General features: G+C 46.3%; 1 long non-coding RNA gene across 7 annotated transcripts; it reads left to right on the plus strand.

Moving 5' to 3' along the window:
* Nucleotides 1-6,246: 6,246 nt before the first annotated feature.
* LOC127935570 (uncharacterized) lies at nucleotides 6,247-7,860 on the plus strand. Of its 7 annotated transcripts, none has more exons than XR_008148112.1 (6): nucleotides 6,247-6,758; nucleotides 6,823-6,882; nucleotides 7,203-7,334; nucleotides 7,399-7,526; nucleotides 7,591-7,654; nucleotides 7,719-7,859. It is a non-coding gene; the product is annotated as an uncharacterized LOC127935570 (long non-coding RNA). The 7 variants fall into 7 exon arrangements; XR_008148115.1 differs by having other exon boundaries at nucleotides 6,247-6,694; XR_008148114.1 differs by lacking the exon at nucleotides 6,823-6,882 and having other exon boundaries at nucleotides 7,143-7,334; nucleotides 7,719-7,860.
* Nucleotides 7,861-11,181: the final 3,321 nt, after the last annotated feature.

Raw genomic sequence — 11,181 nt, forward strand, 5'->3', positions numbered from 1 at the left:
CTCTAAGAAGGAATATAATTGTGAGGATACCACCTTTTCTAGTATCTTGGACAGAAAAGGGAGATTCGAGATTGGTCTATAATTAACTAGTTCTTTGGGGTCAAGTTGTGTTTTTTTTATGAGAGGCTTAATAACAGCCAGTTTGAAGGTTTTTGGGACATATCCTAATGACAATGAGGAATTAATAATAGTCAGAAGAGGACCTATGACTTCTGGAAGCACCTCTTTTAGGAGCTTAGATGGTATAGGGTCTAACATACATGTTGTTGGTTTAGATGATTTAACAAGTTTATACAATTCTTCCTCTCCTATAGTAGAGAATGAGTGGAACTGTTCCTCAGGGGGTCTATAGTGCACTGTCTGATGTGATACTGTAGCTGACGGCTGAATGGTTGCAATTTTATCTTTAATAGTATTGATTTTAGAAGTAAAGTAGTTCATAAAGTCATTACTGTCGTGGTGTTGGGAAATGTCAACACTTGTTGAGGCTTTATTTTTCACTAATTTAGCCACTGTATTGAATAAATACCTGGGGTTATGTTTGTTTTCTTCAAAAAGAGAAGAAAAGTAATCAGATCTAGCAGTTTTTAATGCTTTTCTGTAGGATAGGTTACTTTCCCACCAAGCAATACGAAATACCTCTAGTTTTGTTTTCCTCCAGCTGCGGCTGCTCTCTTTAGGGTGCGAGTACAAGTGCAGTATGGAGTACCTCAAGGCTCAGTTCTAGGGCCGCTACTCTTCACGCTTTATATGTTACCCTTGGGAGATATCATCAGGAAACATGGTGTTAGCTTTCACTGTTATGCTGATGATACGCAGCTCTATATTTCCTCGCAGCCCGGTGAAACACACCAATTTGAAAAACTAATGGATTGTATAGTCGATATAAAAAATTGGATGACGAGTAATTTCTTACTGCTAAATTCAGAAAAAACAGAGGTGTTAATCATAGGGCCTAAAAACTCTACTTGTAATAACCTAGAACACTGTCTAAGACTTGATGGTTGCTCTGTCAATTCTTCGTCATCAGTTAGGAACCTAGGTGTGCTACTTGATCGCAATCTTTCCTTAGAAAGCCACGTTTCTAGCATTTGTAAAACTGCATTTTTCCATCTCAAAAATATATCTAAATTACGGCCTATGCTCTCAATGTCAAATGCAGAAATGTTAATCCATGCATTTATGACTTCAAGGTTAGACTATTGTAATGCTTTATTGGGTGGTTGTTCTGCACGCTTGGTAAACAAACTACAGCTAGTCCAAAATGCAGCAGCAAGAGTTCTTACTAGAACCAGGAAATATGACCATATTAGCCCGGTCCTGTCCACACTGCACTGGCTCCCTATCAAACATCGTATAGATTTTAAAATATTGCTTATTACTTATAAAGCCCTGAATGGTTTAGCACCTCAGTATTTGAATGAGCTCCTTTTACATTATACTCCTCTACGTCCGCTACGTTCTCAAAACTCAGGCAATTTGATAATACCTAGAATATCAAAATCAACTGCGGGCGGCAGATCCTTTTCCTATTTGGCGCCTAAACTCTGGAATAACCTACCTAACATTGTTCGGGAGGCAGACACACTCTTGCAGTTTAAATCTAGATTAAAGACCCATCTCTTTAACCTGGCATACACATAACATACTAATATGCTTTTAATATCCAAATCCGTTAAAGGATTTTTAGGCTGCATTAATTAGGTAAACTGGAACCGGAACACTTCACATAACACCGTACTTTCTACATCATTAGAAGAATGGCATCTACGCTAATATTTGTCTGTTTCTCTCTTGTTCCGAGGTCATCGTGGCCACCAGATCCAGTCTGTGTCCAGATCAGAGGGTCACTGCAGTCACCCGGATCCAGTACGTATCCAGACCAGATGGTGGATCAGCTCCTAGAAAGGACATCTACTGCCCCGAAAGACAGCGGAGACCAGGACAACTAGAGCCCCAGATACAGATCCCCTGTAAAGACCTTGTCTCAGAGGAGCACCAGGACAAGACCACAGGAAACAGATGATTCTTCTGCACAATCTGACTTTGCTGCAGCCTGGAATTGAACTACTGGTTCCGTCTGGTCAGAGGAGAACTGGCCCCCCAACTGAGCCTGGTTTCTCCCAAGGTTTTTTTCTCCATTCTGTCACCGATGGAGTTTCGGTTCCTTGCCGCTGTCGCCTCTGGCTTGCTTAGTTGGGGTCACTTCATCTACAGCGATATCATTGACTTGATTGCAAATTAAAACAGACACTATTTCAACTGAACAGAGATGACATAACTGAATTCAATGATGAACTGCCTTTAACTATCATTTTGCATTATTGAGACACTGTTTTCCAAATGAATGTTGTTCAGTGCTTTGGCGCAATGTATTTTGTTTAAAGCACTATATAAATAAAGGTGATTGATTGATTGATTGACGACTCATTCAGTCTAGGGTGGCTACTGACAACACAACCACAGCATAACACTGCAAGATTTCAAGTGTACACACTCACAGCAAAGACAAGGACTCACCCACTGCACTCCACACACTCTACGTGAAATCGGGTCAGAACCACGGTTTACTAGGACTTATCCTGGGGTTTCGTTGGGCGTTGTTGATAGATGAAGGGCCGGAGGAATAACGTTGCCGTCACGACTGCTTGCGGCTTCCTGTACTCGTACTTCCCGGCTCACCCAAAACTCTGCTCCGTAATGGGGCCGCTGGCCTATTTACCAGACGCTCACAACATACGCTGGATAATGCACTCTCCCCAATGATGTACAATGCACTGTCCAATAGTACTCACAAATGAACGATACCACTCTTCCTTTGTCTCCATCTCCTTCTAGCTGTCCAATCCTCTTCACACCATCGGTTTTCCGTTGCTGGAGATCGCCCTTGACGTTACTTCCGGTGAGTACTTCCTATGACTGTGACTCCAACACATCAGTAGTTTATATATAGATGGTCTCATCAAACATCAATAAATGTTGTATACTCAGCCCAGTTGCTAGTGTCCTTGTCTCCTTCTTCACCCCGTGAAGTCCCTCTGCCTTCACCAATGCTGACTCTGCCCTAACCTCTACACTGCCCGCCGGATCGGCCTGAAACGATTCAACTCCAACTCTGTTTGAATTTCTGAGACTCTTTTTATACCCTTCCTGTTCTCTCCATTGTCCAATCCACGATCGCCACGTTTATTGTCCTCACCTGTGCCTCGTACAGCCCAATTTGCCTCCCGGAGTTTCCCGGAAGTTCCGGTGTTTGTAATATACGGGCCGGGCGGAAACCGTCTTCGGGCGGAACCAACCTTCGCCACTTTTGGTTCCGCCCCCAAAAAGTCACAGTGTGACATCTTCCCCCGCCAATCTGTTCTAGTCCCTAGAACACCTTCTCACAGCCTATTCACCATAACGTATAGGGGGCCGACCTCGGTTCTCTCGCTGGGACCGCCGAGGGGGCGAGGCAGGGTCGACTCTGGCTGGCATGTTCTCAGGTCCTCTTGGAGCGGCCAAAGCGGGTGCATCCACTGGGCCTCTCGGGACCACAGCCCATCCTCCGATCCAGGGGGCTACTGGTGCTGGCTCCTTTGGAGCCTCTTCCACGGGGCTAGGATAGTTCGGACAGGGGCGGATCATATTACGATGGACCACGCGGTCCGGCCCGGGCTTCCCTTCCGGCCGGATCGTGTACACAGGTTGCCCAGGTCGCTGCTGGCTTTTAGGACTACGTACGGGGTGGTTTCCCATCGAGCGCTCAACTTCCCTTTTCCTTGCCGCCGGTTATCTCGTACGAGGACCCTTTCTCCGGGGAGTAGAGGAGCATCTCGGGCCGTCCGATCATATAGCCTCTTGTTCCTAACCCCTGCCGTCTGTATCTGCTTCGTGACCTGCTCGTAGGCGAAATGCAGGCGCTGATGGTGACGTCCCACCCATTCCGTCAAACTCACTTCCTCCTCGTCCGCTGCTGCTCCCAACATCAGATCTATAGGCATCCGCACGTGTCTGCCAAACATCAGGTAAGTGGGGGCATACCCCGTAGTGCTATGTACGCTGTTATTGTAGGCTTGGAGCAAATTTGGCAAGGCACTCACCCATTCGTCCTGACGTCCTTGATCCAGGGTACCCAACAACCCCAGCAAGGTCTGGTTAACCCTCTCGCATCCTCCATTTCCCTGGGGGTGGTACGATGTAGTATGTGTCTTTGTACAGCCATATAATTGACAAAGCTCCCGGATTACCCGTGATTCAAAATTTGGCCCCTGGTCTGAATGCAGGAACTCGGGGCATCCAAATGGCTGGAAGACAGTTCTCTATAGGGCCGTGGCAGTGGTGTTCGCTGTTTGATCTAGGGTGGGGATAGCCCAAGCATATTTAGTGAATAAGTCAGTGACCACAAGAATGTTTTGGTAGCGGTCCATGGGTCGACCCAACGTCAAAAAATCCATGGCTACAATATGGAGAGGGGCCTTTGCATTGATGGGAACCATCGGTGCTCTGACCTCATGCCTTGACTTAAACAGAGTACACCTGGGACATGCCTGAATAAACGTCCTCACCGACGTCTCTAGCCCTGGCCAATAGAAGTGCCTACGCAGGAGGGACACAGTCCTCTCCTGCCCTTGGTGCCCCAACTGGTCGTGATAGGCCGAAATCAAGGATTGTACCTGATCCCCTGGTACCACGATCTGACAAACTTCTTCTTCCAACCCCAGATCTCTAATACCCCTACATAGCACGCCTTCTCTCAATTTCAGCTTGGCCCACTGCCCCAACAACTTCCGTCCTGTCTCAGTTTGGGCTTGCCTTTCCGCCGGCGTCGGCCGTCGGCCTTGTTCCAGCCACTCGCTTAGATCCCTCACCTCTCGGCTCCTCTGTTGCCTTTCCCTCCAACAACGGGGGTCCCATCCCCAACTTACGGGCACCGCCTCTTGTTGGCTCCCCGGTGCGTCTACCACGCCTACCATGCACCTCTCTTCTGCTTGGTCCGTTGTCGGCTCTGCTATGCCTCTCAGATCTTCCACTTCCGGGAGTCGGGACAACACATCGGCATTGGTGTGCTCCCGCCCAGGGCGATACTGAAGCTGGTAATCAAAGTTCGCCAACTGGGCCACCCACCGTTGCTCCACGGCTCCTAGCTTTGCTGTCTGTAAGTGTACAAGCGGATTGTTATCTGTGACTACTGTTACCTTGGCGCCCCAGAGATAATCCTTAAATTTTTCGCTGAGCGCCCACTTCAGTGCCAGCAACTCCAATTTGAAAGAACTGTAGTTGGCGTCATTCCTCTCCGCAGGGTGTAGGCTCCGGCTGGCGTAAGCAATTACCCGTTCTGTCCCTTCCTGCCATTGGGCCAACACCGCCCCCAGGCCAAGATTGCTGGCATCTGTGTATAAAACAAAAGGCTTTGTGAAATCAGCATAGGCTAAGATTGGGGCCTGTAGTAACTCCTGCTTGAGTTTTTGAAAAGCAGCTCCACACTCCGAGCTCCACTCAATGGTTGGGGACCCGCGGCCCCGAGGGCGACCTGTCCCAGACAGTAGCTGATTCAAAGGCTTTGCAATTTTGGAAAAGTTCTTGATGAACCGCCTATAATATCCCACGAAGCCCAAGAAGGACCTTACCTGCCTTACCGTCTTCGGGGCACTCCAGTCCCGTACTGCAGACACTTTCTCTGGGTCCACCGAAACTCCCGTGGCACTCACCACATGACCCAGAAACTTAACCTCCCGCCGCAAGAGATGGCACTTGTCGGGCTGCAACTTTAACCCGTACTTCTCCATCGCTTGGAAGACCTTCTCGAGATGTTGTAGATGGGACTCGAAGTCTGGGGAGTAAACAATCACATCATCCAAGTAAACAAGCACTGATTCCATCAATTGACCTCCCAAACACCGCTGCATTAGCCGCTGAAACGTTGCGGGGGCGTTGCAAAGGCCGAAGGGCATCCGGTCCCACTCAAAAAGGCCGAATGGGGTCGTAAAGGCGGTCTTCTCCCGGTCGGCCTCCTCCACCTGCTCCTGCCAGTAGCCACTGGCCAAATCCAATGTGGAGTACCACGCCGATTGTGTCAGGCTAGCAAGGGAGTCTTCAATTCGAGGTGAAATACCCTGCCGACTACGCCAAAATCTGTCACAGGTCGGAGCGGACCACAGATGTTGCAAGTCACGCCCCTTCCTAGTTTCCACCTCGAGGAGGTCTCAAAGCAACCCCAATGACCAGACAGACCAGGCGTAAGTAATATTAAAACAACTTTATTTAAATTAATTAAAATAATTCAGGAAGGGGGAGGTAAATCTTAAAATTATCGTCTCTGTTCAGCAGGAGGAGAAAGGGGCCGGAGAGGACTATGCGGCGAGGGTTAGTATGTCCCTTTGGGCTTTTGTTGACTCGTGGCGCCCTTCTTTTCTCCTGAAGGCAGAGTGAAACACACAATGAGTAATCGATCCGGTGAGAGTGGCTACCTGTTACTTGGGTCCATACGACTGGCTGATAAATGACTTGTTCCTCCGATCTCTTCGTACAGGGTGCTCGGGCGGCGCCTCCCCTTCTGCACACTCCGAGGTGAGCGCCAACCCGCGACACAGAACTCCAATGGCACTGCAAGAGAGAGGTCACTCAAACTGCGGGGGACAACACAGGTAGGTACTTCACAGGCAACTGGGGCTCTATTCTCACTTTAGTGATTCGTAGCAATGGACAAAGGTAAGTATTCCACAGGCAACTGGGGCTCTATTCTCACTTTAGTGATTCGTAGCAATGGACAAAGGTAAGTATTCCACAGGCAACTGGGGCTCTATTCTCACTTTAGTGATTCGCAGCAATGGGCAAAGGTAGGTATTTCACAGGCAACTGGGGCTCTATTCTCACTTTAGTGATTCGCAGCAATGGACAAAGGTAAGTATTCCATAGGCAACTGGGGCTCTATTCTCACTTTAGTGATTCGCAGCAATGGGCAAAGGTAGGTATTTCACAGGCAACTGGGGCTCTATTCTCACTTTAGTGATTCGCAGCAATGGGCAAAGGTAGGTATTTCACAGGCAACTGGGGCTCTATTCTCACTTTAGTGATTCGCAGCAATGGGCAAAGGTAAGTATTCCACAGGCAACTGGGGCTCTATTCTCACTTTAGTGATTCGCAGCAATGGGCAAAGGTAGGTATTTCACAGGCAACTGGGGCTCTATTCTCACTTTAGTGATTCGCAGCAATGGGCAAAGGTAAGTATTCCACAGGCAACTGGGGCTCTATTCTCACTTTAGTGATTCGTAGCAATGGACAAAGGTAAGTATTCCACAGGCAACTGGGGCTCTATTCTCACTTTAGTGATTCGTAGCAATGGACAAAGGTAAGTATTCCACAGGCAACTGGGGCTCTATTCTCACTTTAGTGATTCGCAGCAATGGGCAAAGGTAGGTATTTCACAGGCAACTGGGGCTCTATTCTCACTTTAGTGATTCGTAGCAATGGACAAAGGTAGGTATTTCACAGGCAACTGGGGCTCTATTCTCACTTTAGTGATTCGTAGCAATGGACAAAGGTAAGTATTCCACAGGCAACTGGGGCTCTATTCTCACTTTAGTGATTCGCAGCAATGGGCAAAGGTAGGTATTTCACAGGCAACTGGGGCTCTATTCTCACTTTAGTGATTCGCAGCAATGGACAAAGGTAAGTATTCCATAGGCAACTGGGGCTCTATTCTCACTTTAGTGATTCGCAGCAATGGGCAAAGGTAGGTATTCCACAGGCAACTGGGGCTCTATTCTCCTAGAATACTTCTCCTGGGCGGTGGGCTTACGGTGAAATACTGCGATACAGTAAGTAGATGAACTGTCAGACCTGGAGTAGTAAATCGTCGTAGCGCAGTCCTCCACAGGGATTTCCTGTGCGTCGGGGAAAGTTAAACACTGTCGCACCGGGCCGAACGCTTCCCTCTCCTCTTCTATTTGCAGTTTAAGGGATCTGGACCGGGGTGAACCTTTGAAGAGGCTCCACAACAGGTAAAGTAAATCCACACAGCTAATTTGCAACAGTAAAACTTCCTCCTTGCATATAGGTATAATTTTGGCTTTTACTCACACCAGTCTTGCTTACGTGTATTCTTCACCACCGCTTCCACAGAGCCAGGGTATTTCTGAAAGGGTCTAGACAGGACGTTACATTTGGGTCTCCATGCAGGGGTCGCAAAATGGCATATAGATGAAAATGGCGCTTCACCAGCCTCAACGGTCACTGGTATCCCCCACGACTCATCCAGTCTAGGGTGGCTACTGACAACACAACCACAGCATAACACTGCAAGATTTCAAGTGTACACACTCACAGCAAAGACAAGGACTCACCCACTGCACTCCACACACTCTACGTGAAATCGGGTCAGAACCACGGTTTACTAGGACTTATCCTGGGGTTTCGTTGGGCGTTGTTGATAGATGAAGGGCCGGAGGAATAACGTTGCCGTCACGACTGCTTGCGGCTTCCTGTACTCGTACTTCCCGGCTCACCCAAAACTCTGCTCCGTAATGGGGCCGCTGGCCTATTTACCAGACGCTCACAACATACGCTGGATAATGCACTCTCCCCAATGATGTACAATGCACTGTCCAATAGTACTCACAAATGAACGATACCACTCTTCCTTTGTCTCCTTCTCCTTCTAGCTGTCCAATCCTCTTCACACCATCGGTTTTCCGTTGCTGGAGATCGCCCTTGACGTTACTTCCGGTGAGTACTTCCTATGACTGTGACTCCAACACATCAGTAGTTTATATATAGATGGTCTCCTCAAACATCAATAAATGTTGTATACTCAGCCCAGTTGCTAGTGTCCTTGTCTCCTTCTTCACCCCGTGAAGTCCCTCTGCCTTCACCAATGCTGACTCTGCCCAAACCTCTACACTGCCCGCCGGATCGGCCTGAAACGATTCAACTCCAACTCTGTTTGAATTTCTGAGACTCTTTTTTTACCCTTCCTGTTCTCTCCATTGTCCAATCCACGATCGCCACGTTTATTGTCCTCACCTGTGCCTCGTACAGCCCAATTTGCCTCCCGGAGTTTCCCGGAAGTTCCGGTGTTTGTAATATACGGGCCGGGCGGAAACCGTCTTCGGGCGGAACCAACCTTCGCCACTTTTGGTTCCGCCCCCAAAAAGTCACAGTGTGACATCATCATCAGGTTTTAGCCAAGTTTCTGTCAAACAGAGCACATCTATATTATGATCAGTTATCATATCATTCACAAAAAGTGTTTTCGTAGAAATGGATCTGATATTCAATAAGCCAAGCTTTATCATTTGTTTATCCATATTGCATTTGTTTTTTATTTGTTGAACCTCAATTAAATTGTTAGCCTTAACTTGGTTTGGACGTTTTTTGTATTTTCTAGTTCGGGGAACAGACACAGTCTCTATTGTGTGATATCTAGGTGAAAGAGTCTCTATGTGCTGAGAATTAACTGACCTCTGTGACGGGAGGCAGCTAGCAGACGGTCGGTTTAGCCAGTCTGTCTGCTTCCTGACCTGGGCCCAAGTTAGTCAAGTATAAACATTAAGACTATTTGCCATATTTCTAGACAGAAGAGTGGCGCTAGCCCAGTAGGGACGAAGACCATCTCTTTTCAACAGGTCAGGTCTGCCCCAAAAGCTCGTCCAATTGTCTATGAAACCTATGTTATTCTGTGGGCACCACTTAGACATCCAGCCGTTGAGTGATGACAATCTGCTATGCATCTCGTCACCACGGTAAGCAGGGAGGGGACCAGAGCATATTACAGTGTCTGACATCGTGCTTGCAAGTTCACACACCTCTTTAAAGTTATTTTCAGTGATCTCCGACTGGCGAAGTCGAACATCATGGACTATGGTGGCTGGTGTCTCTATATTCACGTTCCGTACAATAGAATCACCAATAACTAGAACTAGATTTATTGACATGTTATAGCAATTTAAGGTGGATTAACAATCGGGTCCAGTCGGGTCTGTGTCTTCCTGGCGGGTTCAGGTCCAGCTTTCAAATAATATGCGGGCCCCTGTCGGGTCCGGGATATTTCTTGAATTTAATTGAACTACTGGTTTCGTCTGGTAAGAGATATCAGCGATATCGTTGACTTGATTGCAAATAAATGCACAGACACTATTTAACTGAACAGAGATGACATCACTGAATTCAATGATGAACTGCCTTTAACTATCATTTTGCATTATTGAGACACTGTTTTCCTAATGAATGTTGTTCAGTTGCTTTGATGAAATCATTTTTTTTTTTTGTTTAAAGCACTATATAAATAAAGGTGACTTTTCTTGACTTGACAAGACCGGCGTCACGACCTGAAGGAACATAGAGAGTTTGAAATACAAATGCATTGCCCATAAGAAGGAATTCTCTCCATCACATTCATAGACAAACCTTCATACTGTATAATTGAACAAGAAGGACCTTGTGTGCATTGTTACTGTTTTACATGGAATTGATGTTGAAGGTTTTGAAATTATGCATCCAAGCATGGTATGGTAGTACCTTCACTTCTACCACAAAAGACTGTTTTGTAAGTAATCTTCCTGATGTATCTTAATTCTTTAGCATATCCAAAACCTCAGAACAACTTGAGGATGTAACAGAATCCATAGACTCTTTATTTTCTAGCATTTTAAATTAGGGCCGGGACTCGATTAAAAAAAATTATCTAATTAATTAGAGGCTTTGTAATTAATTAATCGAAATTAATCGCATTTTAATCGCATATAAATATTTGACCTGAGAACAGTGAGAAGTAATTTTTTTTCACATGGATTTATAGTATACCATTGAATAATGACTGAATACATAAGCTTAAGCAACAAAATAGTTTATTTTTGTTCAACCAAGTCTAGCAGACCAGTGCAATTTTTGCCATTAAGTGTAGCAATAGCATATTTAGAAACAATTTAGAAACAGTACATTTCAGAAATTCAGGTAGCTTATAGGTGCTGGAACCTTCTGTAAAGTGTTTTTTTAAGTAATACACAATACTGTCAATTACATTCAGAACATTGGAAACCCTGACTATTAGAAAACATCTCTCTGTTGCTTCAGAGGCCATAACATACTAAGTCCGACTCTCAATAACCTTGGCCAAAACAATAAAGAGTTCAATATAAACTTTTGCACCAACAAAATAACACATAGTTGAACAAAAAGTGTAAAGTCCACGCTAGCTGCTAT

Source organism: Carassius gibelio, chromosome A19 (assembly GCF_023724105.1).
Source record: "Carassius gibelio isolate Cgi1373 ecotype wild population from Czech Republic chromosome A19, carGib1.2-hapl.c, whole genome shotgun sequence".
Taxonomy (NCBI): Eukaryota; Metazoa; Chordata; class Actinopteri; order Cypriniformes; family Cyprinidae; genus Carassius; species Carassius gibelio.